Genomic DNA, 15,739 nt, shown 5'->3' with positions numbered 1-15,739 from the left:
TAAAAACGATTGTTTCACTGGTGAGATATGATAACGATTGTTTAACAGGTGATATGATGACGATTATTTCACCGTTGAGATATGATAACGATTGTATCACTTGAGAGATATGATAACGATTGTTTTGCTGGTGAGATAAGATAACGATTGTATCACTGGTGAGATATGATAACGATTGTTTTGCTGGTGAGATATGATTACGATTGTTTCATTGGTGATATATGATAACGATTGTTTCAGGGTTGAGATATAGTAACGAATGTTTCGCTGGTGAGATATGATAACGATTGTTTCAGTGGTGAGATATAGTAACGATTGTTTCGCTGGTCAGATATGATAACGATTGTTTCAGTGGTGAGATATGATAACAATTGTTTCGCTGGTGAGATATGATAACGATTGTTTCGCAGGTGAGATATGATAACGATTGTATCACTGGTGAGATTATGATAACGATTGTTTCGCTGGTGAAATATGATAACGTTTGTTTCACTGGTGAGATACGATAACGATTGTTTTGCTGGTGAGGTTTGATAACTATTGTTTCAGTGGTGAGATATGATAACGATTGTTTCGCTGGTCAGATATGATAACGATTGTTTCGCAGGTGAGATATGATAACGATTGTATCACTGGTGAGATATGATAACGATTGTTTCGCTGGTGAAATATGATAACGATTGTATCACTGTTGTGATATAATAACGATTGTTTCACTGGTGAGATAGATTAACGATTGTATCACTGGTGAGATATAGTAACAAATGTTTCGCTGGTGAGATATGATAACGATTGCTTCACTGGTAGAATATTATAACGATTGTTTCACTAGTGATATGATAACGAATGTTTCACTGGTTTAATATGAAAACGAATGTTTCACTAGTGAGAAATGATAACGAATGTTTTACTGCTGAGATATGATAACGAATGTTTCAATAGTGAGATATGATAACGAATGCTTCACTGGTGAGATATGATAAAGAATGTTTCACTAGTAAAATATAATAACGATTGTTTCACTGGTGAGATATGATAACGAATGTTTCGCTGGTGAGATATAATAACGATTGTTTCACTGGTGAGATATGATAACAATTGTATCACTGGTGAGATATGATAATGATTGTTTCGCTGGTCAGATATGATAACGATTGTTTCGCAGGTGAGATATTGATAACGATTTGTATCACTGGTGAGATATGATAACGATTGTTTCGCTGGTCAGATATGATAACGATTGTTTCGCTGGTGAAATATGATAACGATTGTATCCCTAGTGAGATATGATAACGATTGTTTTGCTGTGAGGTTTGATAACGATTGTTTCAGTGGTGAGATATGATAACGATTGTTTCGCTGGTTGAGATATATGATAAATATTGCTTCATCGGTGAGATATGATTACAATTTCTTCACTGGTGAAATATGATAACAACTGTTTCACTGCTGAGATATGATAACGAATGTTTCACTGGTGAGATATAATAACGATTGTTTCACTGGTGAGATATAAAAACGATTGTATCACTCGTGAGATATAGTAACGAATGTTTCCCTGGTGAGATATAAAAACGATTGTTTCACTGGTGAGATATAATATTATTGTATCACTCGTGAGATATAGTAACGAATGTTTCGCTGGTGAGATATGATAATGATTGTTTCACTGGTGAGATATAATGTGATTGTTTTGCTGGTCAGATATGATAACGATTGTTTCGCAGGTGAGATATGATAACGATTGTATCACTGGTGAGATATGATAACGATTGTTTCGCTGGTCAGATATGATAACGATTGTTTCGCAGGTGAAATATGATAACAATTGTATCACTGGTGATATATGATAACGATTGTTTCGCTGGTCAGATATGATAACGATTGTTTCGCTGTTGAAATATGATAACGATTGTATCACTGGTGAGATATGATAACGATTGTTTTGCTGGTGAGGTTTGATAACGATTGTTTCAGTGGTGAGATATGATAACGATTGTTTCGCTGGTGAGATATGATAACGATTGTTTCACTGGTGAGATACGGTAACGATTGTTTCGCTGGTGAGATACGGTAACGATTTTTTCGCTGGTGAGATACGGTAACGAATGTTTCGCTGGTGAGATACGGTAACGATTGTTTCGCTGGTGAGATACGGTAACGAACTGTTTCACTGGTGAGATACGGTAACGATTGTTTCGCTGGTGAGATATGATAACGATTGTTTCACTGGTGAGATACGGTAACGAATGTATCACTGGTGAGGTAATAACGATTGTTTTACTTGTGAGATATGTAAAGATTTCTGTGTTAATTTTTTAAAATTGATTTCTTCTTTAGGAAATGTAATGATATCATTCTGTCACACGATTTTCGTCTATAACAAAACGAACGATTTTTTGCGATGATAATGAAGTCGTAGCATTGATCTAGCATTTTTAGATATACTTGAATTAATTGGTTTTATGACAATATCCTTGTCATTTTTTACTTCGTTTTACTTACAGATTTTTGTTTGTTTCACAAATTTACCAGAGATTTGCATTACAGCTTTTTCATGACTTGATGTATAGACCGGTAGTGTGTGGTCTATAAGAAAATGGGCCACCCGATTTTTTTAGTTATTACATTTCTATTTCTATCAAATACAAACTTTTGCCACAAGTTATGTTTCCTTCCTTTTCAAGATTATATTATGCCATTTTATAAAGAAACTAAGTAAGAAAGTATTGTTCATGATAATTTTAATATAAGAATAATTTTAAAATTTTGATATACAAGCATAAATGATTTAATGCATTGCATAACACGTCATCAAGTGATAATGCTTGAATAAGATTTGATAACTGACATCTAAGATGGTTTTTCTATTATTGATATTATTTTCTCAATTTTAGAGGGTTTTATGTTATCTTTAATATTCTTTTTTTCTTTTCCATGGTGAGGGGCATTCAGCTACAGCTATGGGCTGAAGGATGTGACGTGTTTTAATATTTAAGTGGCCATAAGCAGGAGAAAAACTATAGTTATTAATACCTATTCATGTACAAGGTAACATTTATATGTCATCTATGATATCTGGCATTACAAAAAAATCTAATAATGATATCGGGACTCATAGAACGCTGTGAGTCTGTGACCAATGAAAGTCATCAAAGTTTAGTAAACATTTAAGGCTAAATAATCTATAAGGCAAGTCTAGTGTCTTTGATCATTTGAGTGCATCAGGGTCTTTAAAATAGAAATAAGCTAATGTTTTGTTAAATCAATAAAAAAATACTGAAAACTATTCCTGGATGCATTACACTATCACTAACAATTTTACAGATTTGCAATGAAATAAGAAATTTATCGTTCCCGGTGTCAAGGTAAAAATCTACTGCTCATATTTGAAAATAGGTCCGAGTTTCATAGGCTTTTTTTAATTTTATGCATTGTTCAATGACAAAATAGAAATTGATTTTACATAGAAAAAATGTTATTGAATCGTATCATGTAAAGATTTTATAATATTGCACGATGTTATTTACTAATATTTTATGTTTAATTTTGTGTATTTTCAAAATGGCGCCGTTTTTCGGCAAATATTCCGAGCGAGCAATCTATATTTTTCAACAGATAATGGCCTAAAAACATTATTTTCTGAAATATTTATATATTTTTCACACGTTTAAAGATTTTAAAAGAACATCATGTTATTAGAACTTTCGTTTTTATTTGTTTGGGTCGTCAGACCAAACAAATAATGGTAGCGAAATTTCAGAGTCTAATATTGTTAATTGCAAATGCCGAAAGTAGTCCACTTTTTTGAAGCGGTTACTTCCCTTTTGTATGTACAGTAACGCCGAAAAATTCAGGGGAGATCACTGCGTAAAGATGGTCAAAGACAGGCGCATTAATTTTTAAGCAAAGTAATTCCCGAATGGTCGAAGATTTCTAATATTGTTTTATTGTATTTTCTGATCGGAAATAAGTAAATACCAAGCGGACATTCAATCTCTGACACAGAAGTTTACGACAAACCTAACAACAAGTAGTTCTCAAAACAGCTTAAAACTAGTGATTTAAAAGAAAGAAATATTTTATTTTGTTACAAGTATCCAACAAATTACAACGCATTCAAAGTTAAACAATAGCGTTGGCTTATAGAATTGTCAATAAATGCACAATCACAAATTACGCGGATGAATATGATTTTATCAATGAAAATACTATTTTTAGCGATGTCCATTACCGAATACTACACAAACCGAGTAGTGGAATATATAGATTCTACATGTCGGACTGTTTGGGCGAGAAGATTTTCGCTAAAATATTTACTTCAATTTTAAACAACAAGTTTATCCTGAACAAAATACCTCGAAATTAATAAGGATTACAAACCCGAAATGCAATGTCCATAAGTTCTAAATTTAGAATCACTTGATGTTAATCACACTATGTTTAAATAACTTCTCCGTGGTACAGTGGTAACGCGCTCGCTTTGTGAGTGAGAGGTCTCGAGTTCGAATCCCAGTCGAGGAAACTTTTTTTTTTTAATTCTTTTTTAAGTGTCTTTGTTAAGAAAGTAGCCATGATATGCAAGGATAAAGTGTGGCTGTCGTAAAAAATGAACATAAATGATTTTTTGATGCATCTCTAGTTATGCAGAATTCCGTATGTATCAAACTCTGGTGCCTTGCAAAATGAGTTATAATACATAAAAATAAAATAATACAGGAAAATGCATACAGATATACAGTACGATTTAGATTGCAAAGATCAGAAAATACCACAGAACTTGCAGCCCTTTGATTCTTTATAAATATACATGCTTATAGTAAGCTCCAGGATTATTTACATCTGTGTTAAACAACAGTTAAAGTCGTTACAAGCCCTAATTTAGAATAATATGGTTTTCTTCAGGCCGTTCACATATAAATTCACCGTGGCTGAAGGGTTTTCGGGCTCGCTTAGGAAGCGAGAGGTCTGGAGTTCAAATCCCAGTAAAGGTAACAGTAAATTTTTCAAATTGTTAAAGTCAAATAAACATTGGATTGAATATCAGTGTTGCAATTAGTCTTATAGCCAATTTACTACAATTAAAACGCTGGAAAGCATTGGTGGCACTATACATATAATCTCACAACCTGCACCTTTCTTACATTCTGAGACCCAAACAAATTCAGCGCCTTCTGTGCTTTGATTACTCTTGTATTTAATTTTCACCCTTTTCTTGAGCACTTACATAATTTGCATATAGCAAACTATACCGAGATATACCGAGACAAGTTTAAATTAAGCGAGACGGGTTTACAAAGCCTGTTTCCAGACCATTCTATTTGAAATACCCTGAGTGCATCAAGCATGAATTCCATTGTGAAATTTTTTGTACATGTACATATACTGTGAAACGAAGTGCAAATGTCTTACATTCGGTTGCGAAAAACGAGATCATTAAATTTGCAGTCAACAGAAAAATTTGTCAATAATGTCCATACATTGAATAGAAACTGTGGAACACAACGGGTGATAATTCATAGATTTGAAGTCTGCATTGACAGTTAACTGCCAAACGAATCGCAAAAAGCTATTGTTCGATAAACGTTGAAATACTTAGATCAACAGTGGTTCAAAACCTGAAAAATATTTTCGGATACTTTCAGAACAGCAATGATAATTATTAAATGTCAGAAGAATGAAGATAACACTAACCACAATTACTTTTCAGACAATGTCAGGAGGATAGGCAATGTATCCCTCTCTGTTATTCAGTTATATTAAGTACAGTAATGGTGAGTTGTGTAAATTATCGTCAACACCCCCTAGCACCGGCTTTAAGATAATTTAACGTTTTAACATGAAAATTGTGTAGTTTTCAATGTAGAAACATGTGCAGATGGCTTTATACGGTGGTTATAATTAATATGGCACGTTGATGCCATTTCATTAAAAGTGAGACTGATGTATATAGAGTATTTTGATAAGGTTTTACGCCGCACCAACCAGCACAGTACTGGTAATATGACGACTCCTCAGCTTAACTGGTGGAGGTCGACCCCAGATGCTACTCTGTGCATCTGTAGTTATGATATGAGCCGCGTTATTGCAAAACCAACATAATGGGTTTGCGACCAGCATGGATCCAGACCAGCCTGCGCATCCGCGCAGTCTCATCAGGATCCATGATGTTCGCTTACGAACCCTATAACAAGTAGAGAAACTGATAGCGAACAGCATGGATCCTGATCAGACTGCGCGGATGCGCAGGCTGGTCTGGATCCATGCTGGTCGCAAACCCATTATGTTGGTTTTGTCGTGACGCGGCTCATCTAATTTTCTAGATGACTAACCAGTTATTACTATTTTTTTCAGCAAGTGATTAACTTTGCCACATATCGTCTCGTTGTGATGTAAGTAAATCCTGCTTTTGTTGTTGATGTTGTTGTTTGAATGTACTGTTGTAAAATGTAAAAGTACCTTTGTTACGTAACGGAATACCTAAGACTCTAAAACGAATATATTTCTATTGATCATAAGTTCCTGGTTGTCAGACGCTCAAACTAGAAAGTAAGATTAATTAAAGACTACACAATACAAACGCGAAATAATGTATGGCACAATGAAACAACAAAGATGACAGTATAGATAAAGTATAGACAATTTACATTTGATATCATCAAAGGCGGCCTGTTTGATCAGGAGAAACCCATGTCAAAAATAACAACAGATCTGGCAAACGTTCTGAGGATAGCAAGTCAGTAATTTCTTGTTTCTCGTATTGTTATAAAACTTCAAACGGTTCTAAAATCCCAAAGGGAACAGCCGAATGATGTTGTATTGTTACTTTCTGAAATATTTTACATTAAGTTTCATCTGAAAAGAATTTCTCCTGGGTCGTTAGCATTATGAGAAATCAAACAAAAAAACCTTTCTTTACAAATCACTGTTCTATTACGAATAATACAAAGTCGATTAACTTTTGGAATGACCTAAGTGCTGATGGAATTTCTTTATTTATAATTTTTCTGTTCTCGTTTAATAATTACTTTTCTATCAAAACGAATTACACTAAAAATGTTTTTGTTAGCTTTAAGGGTAACAACAAAAGTGACTATAGTGGTTCACTAAAGAAATTATTATTGATGAAAAGAAAAATGATAATGAATTATACTAGAATGGGAGTAATGTTAAATTTGGATTAATAAAAAGCATAAACTGTTTGACTTTTTTTATTAACATTTTAGTAGTTTTAAGTCAAACTTAACATTGATATTAATGTTCAAAACGTGTAATATTCTAATGTAGCAAACTAAAGTTAACCATATCATTGTAATATACATGTATTTATATAGTATTTAAGAAGTATGTAAGAAGCATTAGATTTGATTAATATAAACCCTGAAAATTGATAATTGTCTTTATTTGAAGAAACAACTTGTGCTGAAATAAACATTTTTTTTCTTATGAAAAAGATTGTAAGATGTTTGATATGTGCGTGATATGTTATGTTCATGATAATCATATTTATATTTGAAAGATAAATTATATTGATACACTGGTTTACAATTAAAAGATGTTTATTTTGTTAATATACAAAATCATGATTTACTTATTTATGACAGTTATTATAGCCATATGTATAAACAAGATTCATGAACTTTGAAAAATATTTCAGCAACTGTCAAAGTCAAAGATACTCTATGATGGTAATTATCACCAAGGCTCTCTATAAAACGATCCTGACATCTTTTAACTTTTAACAGTATTATCCTTATCAGCAAAATTAGCATATAATGTTAGATTTCTTATCACTCTTTGTTTAACAATTTAATTCATTTTGTAATTATATCGTCAATTTTCGAGTTTAACCATAAACTTTAGACAAAACCTTACCACTTGATGTTGGATTCCAGGAATATTAGGGCTGATAATGTGTAATCCTGCCTAAGTCCGAATAAACAAATATTATCAACACTCGATTAGTATAAAGAAGTCCGTTAAAGCCCCCATCAGGAAATATTTTACTAAATTATCCTTTTTCAATTATGTTATAAAATTATGTTATAAATATCTCACCATGCTTTTGACCATTAACACAAATCAATCTTTACATAAAGTTTGTGAATCTGTTGCAATTTGCAAATACAGATTAAATAAAATTAAGCCGTGTCATGACAAACCAACATAGTTGGTTTGCGACCAGCATGGATCCAGACCAGCCTGCGCATCACCGCAGTCTGATCAGGGCTTACAAACCCTTTAACAAGTAGAGAAACTGATAGCGAACAGCATGGATCCTGATCAGACTGCGCATCCGCTCATAGTGCGTTTGCGACCAGCATGGTTCCAGACCAGCCTGCGCATCTGCGCAGTCTGATCAGGATCCATGTTGTTCGCTTACAAACCCTATGATAAGTAGAGAAGAGAAACTGGTAGTTTCTCTACTTTTTATAGGGTTTGTAGGCTTACAGCATGGGTCCTGATCAGACTGCGGGGATGCACAGGCTGGTCTGGATCCATGCTGGTCGCAAACACACTATGTTGGTTTTGTCGTGACGCGGCTCAAATTTAATGATGCTTTTTTCCATGAAGTATTTGAAAATCTGGAGAATAAGTGATCCTTTGTCAGCATTAATCACAACAAAATTACATGATAATTGCAGACTCGGTTTAATTGAGTCTGTACATGAGGGATAATGAAAACGTGCGACATCCCTCATGTCCCTAGCACCGACTTGAGCGGTATTCATTTTCGACACTTAAATATGGTTGAATTAATGATCCCGAAATACCAGAAAAATATGAAAGTGAACATTTTATTGATCTGCCACACGAATATTTTACATTCAAACTTGTCATTTTAATAATATAATCCAATAGTGCGAATGTATGTCAATATGTTTTTTTGACCGTGTTTTGATAAGCTTAAAATATGTTGCATTATACTTATATGAAACTGTACGATTTTCTTTGTATTAAATGGTAAAACAATAAAATGGAATATTATATTTAAAAGTGAATTATATTAAAGACATATTTTGTGTAATATTATTGAAGCTTTATGATTTTATTGTACGTTAAATGGTTACACAAAAATAATATTCATTCTCTTATCTATATACTCTCAATTTCAAAGAGACAAATACTAAAACTGTTAAATAGCGTGCCATCAGACAAGTCTTTATACGAATTTCTATTATCAGGTTTTGTTCTTAGTTAGACTATAAAAGCGATTCCAGAATGTAACCTTGACGACAAACAAAGCTGTTGTTAAAGCTACAAATGTTTTTCATACCAACTCGGTTAAAGCTAATCTTTAAAAAAATCTACTTTTTTCTACTAGGTAGACTCATTTCATGTTTTTTGTTGTTTATATAAAGAATATTTCTTTGTGTATTACTGCTTATTGTAATGTTATGAAGAATGAATGCGTTGCACAGATATATAAACAATATTCAACTCCATGATGCGTTGGTACCTTAATTAATGCTGCAAAACTCAGACAAAGTACCATATGAAAAAAAAAAACAAAAAAGACATTTAATTTAGGATTAAATAATTCAAATATTACTTTTGAAGTATCTAAGTTTGATCAGAATTTTACATAATTCATTTCTTACTAAATGTTGCTATGTAACGTATGAATGCTGTATTAGAATCTAAATATAGTAACGCAGCACGTGGCAATTACGTATGTCAAGATGGCGTTTATGATAATGATGATAAAAATCATTGCAACTTCAATAAATGAAATTGATATCTTAAATATACATGAACTCGGAGACATTCTTGATTAATGTAAAGAAAACATTTTCAAAGAAGCAAAGATTATTAACAACATTTCACTCTCTATATTGATCTTTTATTTCAAGAATGTTTTGGGTGTATCAAAGAATATAACTTGTAACAGGAAAAACCACATTGTTAATAATTGATTTTTCATTATTATGTTTTAATATTTTCCTATTGTCTTTCCTATTCCGACAGTGTTTATAGGTACTCCTTGTTTCTTATATATATAAAATCATATAAGGTTAATTTAGTATTTGTTTTCGTGTGCGCAAATAAGCACCATTATTCACATGCCTACAAACAACAGTTAAAATTATATTTTGATTTAATAAAATATTCTATATAAACATGTATTCCTTTAAGGAGAACCATAACTGTACTGGTAAGTTTGTGGCAAAATGTTCAAATGAGCATTCAAGGACAAAAGTGTATATATCTATATGGCAATAACATTCGCATGCTCGAAATGGCATATGTATGACAATAATCGACAAATTTTCTATCATTACCATATTCACCTTTACATGTTCCTTTAACTCTTTGAGGAATGTCTTTGGAATAGAGGCAACTGTATGCCGCTAGTAAAGAATCCGGCTCTGTAGCACACATGTTTTGCACCATGTGTTGTTTTCTATACCATTTAGGTACATTGACATTGACCTTCTCATTATAACATAAGAAGAATGCCAATTGTAAAGCAAACATGTGCAAATAGTTAAAGTACATCTTACAAACAATGTAAAAGTTTATGACTTTCTTTTAAATGAATCCATATGAAATATTTATTGAATAAATATAAGATGTATGTAAAAATGGTTTTACTGACGCATTTTGTAAAATGTTGTTTTTAATCACAGTTGGCCGTTACACAGGTACTGAACTTGACTTTTCTTTGCAAGAGATAAATTAGAATTGTGAAAGATGTCATAGTTTACGCAGGTCTTTTTATTCGCTAATTAAAAAATCTATATCTCTTTGTAAGAACTGCTTAAATAGCACGCGCAGAAGTGATTTCTGTAGCAGTTCGCCGTTTGTCACAGTCTCCGCAAGTTGTATCGGGAACTCATAACAACGCAAGAAAAGAAAATATCACAGAAGAGAAAATCAATTAACGTGCGAAGTAACAAAAGAAAACCGAGTTTCTGATACAGCAATATACGGTAAGAGTTTTTTCTTTATATATCTATATTTTTTTATCAACACAGAATTGATAGATTAAGCATCAACCACATACACAGGCGTGCATATCTATAAAAGTTAAATGTTGTAAATTTGGGAACTTGATGATAAGTATGATTTTATTTTGTTTTATAATAATTATTATAGGAAAATATACAGGTGAATCACTGGAAAGGAAACAAAATAGTTAAACAACACAAACATGTTATGATTTTCAAAAATATTGTTTTATACGAGTCACAAGAAAGGAAAATTTGCATAGATTATAAAGGCTATTTCTAATATTATGGCTTGCTGATGTTTCATTTGCTTTGACAGCATTTAAATGAATTAAACATGACAGTGATTCTTTTATTGATTTCTTTAACTACATTCATTTTATGAGGAGAGTATGTTTTTATTACAAGCTTAAACGATCTCTATACATACAAATGACAATTACGTAAAGTTCTGAAAAAGGTAGATACATTGAAATTGGTGAAACAAAAGACAAAAGTTAGAAATCACAGCCTCCGTTTTATTGAGTCTGTTTACCAAAGATAATTGTAAGTGCAACGTCTATTAACCCCCACAGCACCGGCTTAAGCGGTGTTCAGTCGTCTTAAAGTAGAAAATCTTTAAAAGCAACATTACTTAATACATATCAACTAATATTTTGATTTCAAATCAAAGATGTTATGCTTTTGGTTAGTAATATGAAATGTGTTTTATTTTTGTATGAACTCCGGCGGCTTTTGTTATAGTCTTGTCAATGTTTACGGCAATCTACATCTAGTTTTGCATTAACCTATCGTTTAAGATATTCTTAGGAAAATCGCCGTTTTAATTTTACACATTTTCCTCACTCACACATTTCCTGTATTGATACATAGTGAACAATACCGCTGATGCATATACTTTAAATGCAATTTTTAATTTATTTAAGTCCCATTAAGCCCCAAAAATATCTTAATTTCTCAAAACCTTTTAACTTCGGTGTCCTGTAACAGTTGATTGGACATAAAACTGGACCATTCTTTGCTTCTTTTGCGCTTTGACATTTAGTACAGTTACCCGGATTTAGTGTTTTGCACGGAAGATAAAATACCATTTTTTTACGTTGTAAACATGTACTTCCTTTTCAACACATTATTTACATTCAGTGCTACTTTCTTCCAGGGATAAGCAACAAACATTCACTAAATACAATATTTGAACAAAATAGAAACATGTTTGTCCTTTCTAAAGAAAGAAATGTATTTCTTTTCTGAAGCTTAATGTGACTTTAAAGGATATGATCGCTTATTTATTGTTTTTGTTGTTGTTGTATTTTATGTCTTTATTTGCGAAAAAACACGTATAATTTGAGACAAAAAATATCAAGGAATCAAATCATTATTACCGACATTAAATAAAAAAATCTAGCGAACAAGATCTATCACGAACGATAAGGTCAGGTTAAAAATTCTCTAATATTTTTCATAAAAAACCTTTAAAGCAAATCAGAGCAGGGTCTTAGTCAAATATTACTGCATGTATTTCCAAATTATCTTCATATTTCATCAATGTTGTCTCCAGTTAATCGTTTGAAGAGTACTATTACCCTAAAATATCGGAATGTTTTACTAACATGATACGCATTACAATAAACTACAACACACCCATAACACACCAAACAAAAGCTGTTGAGGCAATTGTCATACAATTTTCCTTTTTTTAAAAATACGAAGTCTAAGACAAATCCACTTACAAGTTTTTTTGTTTTTGTTTTTTTGTCATCAGCGCCTACATATAGTCTTAAAATACATAAGGAGTGTTTTGTGTAAGCAGAAGCAAAAACAGAACTATGGCTATAATCATTGTTACATTACAGATAGAAAAGTCATGCCATATGATTACAGGCACGTACAAGTTTACTTAGTATGTCAAGCTAACAACAAAGTCTTGTTAGAAGAAGAAAAAAAAGACCGTGGTTAATAAAACCTTTATAAACTTACATATAAGGAGTGCATTAAAAAAACACCCCAAAAACCAGGTCAGGTCAAAATATGATATAAAGAAACCTAATAATTATTGACTCCACAGAGAAATGTAAGTCAACATCTGATTATGTTCAGTACAATATTCTTTTTGATATTAAAATAGGACTATTAAAATTCAAAGTTTCATCGTCTATATTTATATCAGCTTTGGTCGTTGTGCTACTTTGTTGTTATTTATAATGTCTCGGATCTGTGTCAGAAAAAAAATCAATTTGCAGACATTTTTGTAGTCTTTGCATGTAACTAGGATGGGTATGTGTTTGTGATTATAACTTATATTACACTATTATATATAGTGAAAGCAGTAGTATTACTAGATTCTTGAAATAGAACGTATGTTGAGAGCAACATCAACAACATGAAATAGTTGAATATCGCAGAATCGATTATTTATTAAGTCTTTAGATAAGAAATAATGAAAAGTGCAACACCTCTTGCTCTCCCCTCCCCGGCACCGCCTGGACGTATACAAGTCTCGCTACATTTACTGGAATCACTAATAAATAAAAACCAAGCATATACAACAACACTGATACTTTTAGCCCATATATGGTTTTGATATATGTAGTCAAGCACTTTTTGGTTATAACCGAAATACGAAGATATATATGTCATTGATCATGTTGGTTTTTTTTATTAAAATATTCTCCTTATTAATATCAATTCGAAACAAACATGCAGCGAAAATAAACAAAATAAACCGGAGACAGAAAAAAAAGAGAAACGATTGAGAAGACCGCCCCGCATTTGCAAATATGTTTGTTTGTTTTCTGCGATAGCCTTTTTAGATGACTTACACTGGCTTTCCAAAATACATGTTAACAGTGTGTTTATTCTCATTTTAAGTTAACGAGGACGTGTGTGAAGGTCATATCTGCTCATACGAGAAGACTTAAATATGGGTTATTTTATCAATAATTACAGATAGCATGCTTTCAGGAAACTAAGACTATCCTGTGTGTCATTGAGGTAACATCTATATATGGTATTGTGACATCAAAAGTCTTAAATTCCATTCGAAGATATCATGTTCAGTTTCTTTACTCTATTTGTACAAATTATGTAATCATTTTAGTCTCTAAGGATTGTCTAATTACATATGTACTCGTATTTTGTTTCTTCGCTTAAAATATTTCTAACTTCTTATAGGTAGAATAACGCAAAAGATCGGCATTATGCTTCCATTGCCTTGCTTCTTTTTAGAAAAAAGTATATTGTACAAATAAATACATTATATGTTTAATATATGCAGGTAAAATATTTGACTGAATGATTTTACTCTATAAAATTTAAAACGGCCAAAATCCACGTTATCTTTTGGTCTTTTCTCAAATCTTCCAACAACAACAACAACAACAACAACAACTTATGATAGGTATAACCTAGGAAATATTGACAACGTTCCGGAAATATATGCAAGAATAACACTTATATTTTTTAACTCTGTTTCTGCAATAAGGGAATGGAATAATTTTCCACACGATGTCCGCAACCTTCCAAGTTCAAGTTCTTGAAGTCTGACTTCATAAAAGACTTCGAACAAAGTTTAGCTCTTTAAACTACTATTCTTTTTAAAAACATATCTTGTTTTTTTTTAAAACATATCAGAATCGTCTTTATGACCAAGAAGTAGAAAATAACTTCTATTTTACACACTGACGCAGCTCGACGAAAGCTACTTGACCAAATTAATATCATAATTTTTCACATATACACACTAACATCCAAGAGACAAAAAGATTCGTTTAACATTCAAACACATCCATTATATTTCTATATATTTCTTAATTATATTGAGACACCTTATTATTAATATTTCCCCCATATTTACTACCTTAACATCTTTCTGTGTTCTTTTCAAATCCCTATTCTATTCTGTATCTTTATATTAATATATCTTGTTACATGCTCTACATTAAAATACATATAATGAATATTACAATCCGTCAAACATTATTCTGTTTTCTCTCGTATGCCAATTGAAAAGAAATGAGCCGCGTCACGACAAAACCAACATAATGGTTTTGTGACCAGCATGGATCCAGACCAGCCTGCGCATCCCCGCAGTCTGATCAGGATCCATGCTGTTCTCTATCACTTTCTATACTTGTCATAGAGTTGGTAAGCGAACAGCATGGATCCTGATCAGACTGCGCGGATGCGCAGGCTGGTCTGGATCCATGCTGGTCGCAAACGCACTATGTTGGTTTTGTCATGACACGGCTCAAATCATCTTGCCATTATTCGAGCCAAAAATGCGTTCATTCTAAATGTATTAGATGGAACGTATACACTGTGTTTCTTGAAGCATTAAATACACATTCTGTGTTTTCTTTTTCAAATATAAACTCACTCATTTCTTATTTGTTTTATATCCTTCTCAGATTATTCAATATGTTATAATTTAAGCGCCTATCATATATATAACTACGCACATTTTAGAAGAATTTAATAAGTCATTTTGTCTTCCATTCTAATCTTATTTTCTAAGAATATTTGAAATACGTTGGTATATTGAAAATTGAAACATGTATATATGGTCTGAGAAATAAAAAGTAAATATTTATATATTTCGTACTACATGTATACTCAAGTAAAGAAATGCTATGCTGTTTTGTGAGTATATGTGCATCCCTGATAAAGGCATACTAAGCCGGAAGTCTCTACTAACTCAATACACTAGCAGCGTCAATCGGAACACCTCGGGCGACTTCAAGCGAACTTGACGGAGATTGCCGAGTTGTTACGATTGTAGCAGCGTATGA

At 32.2% G+C, this 15,739-nt stretch overlaps 1 protein-coding gene across 1 annotated transcript in view; it reads left to right on the top strand.

Annotated features, from left to right (window-relative positions):
* The first annotated feature begins 10,800 nt into the window (after nucleotides 1–10,800).
* Nucleotides 10,801–15,739, top strand: part of LOC132745024 (cryptochrome-1-like) — a 32,347-nt gene continuing 27,408 nt past the window's right edge. Inside the window, exon 1 of the mRNA XM_060733851.1 lies at nucleotides 10,801–10,934. The gene's annotated coding sequence lies outside the window, so the exon portion shown is untranslated. The remainder of the gene's footprint in view (nucleotides 10,935–15,739) is intronic.

Source organism: Ruditapes philippinarum, unplaced genomic scaffold (genome assembly GCF_026571515.1).
Source record: "Ruditapes philippinarum isolate M1 unplaced genomic scaffold, ASM2657151v2 ctg1553_1_1_1_1, whole genome shotgun sequence".
NCBI lineage: Eukaryota > Metazoa > Mollusca > Bivalvia > Venerida > Veneridae > Ruditapes > Ruditapes philippinarum.
This window is presented reverse-complemented; position numbering and strand designations above follow the sequence as displayed.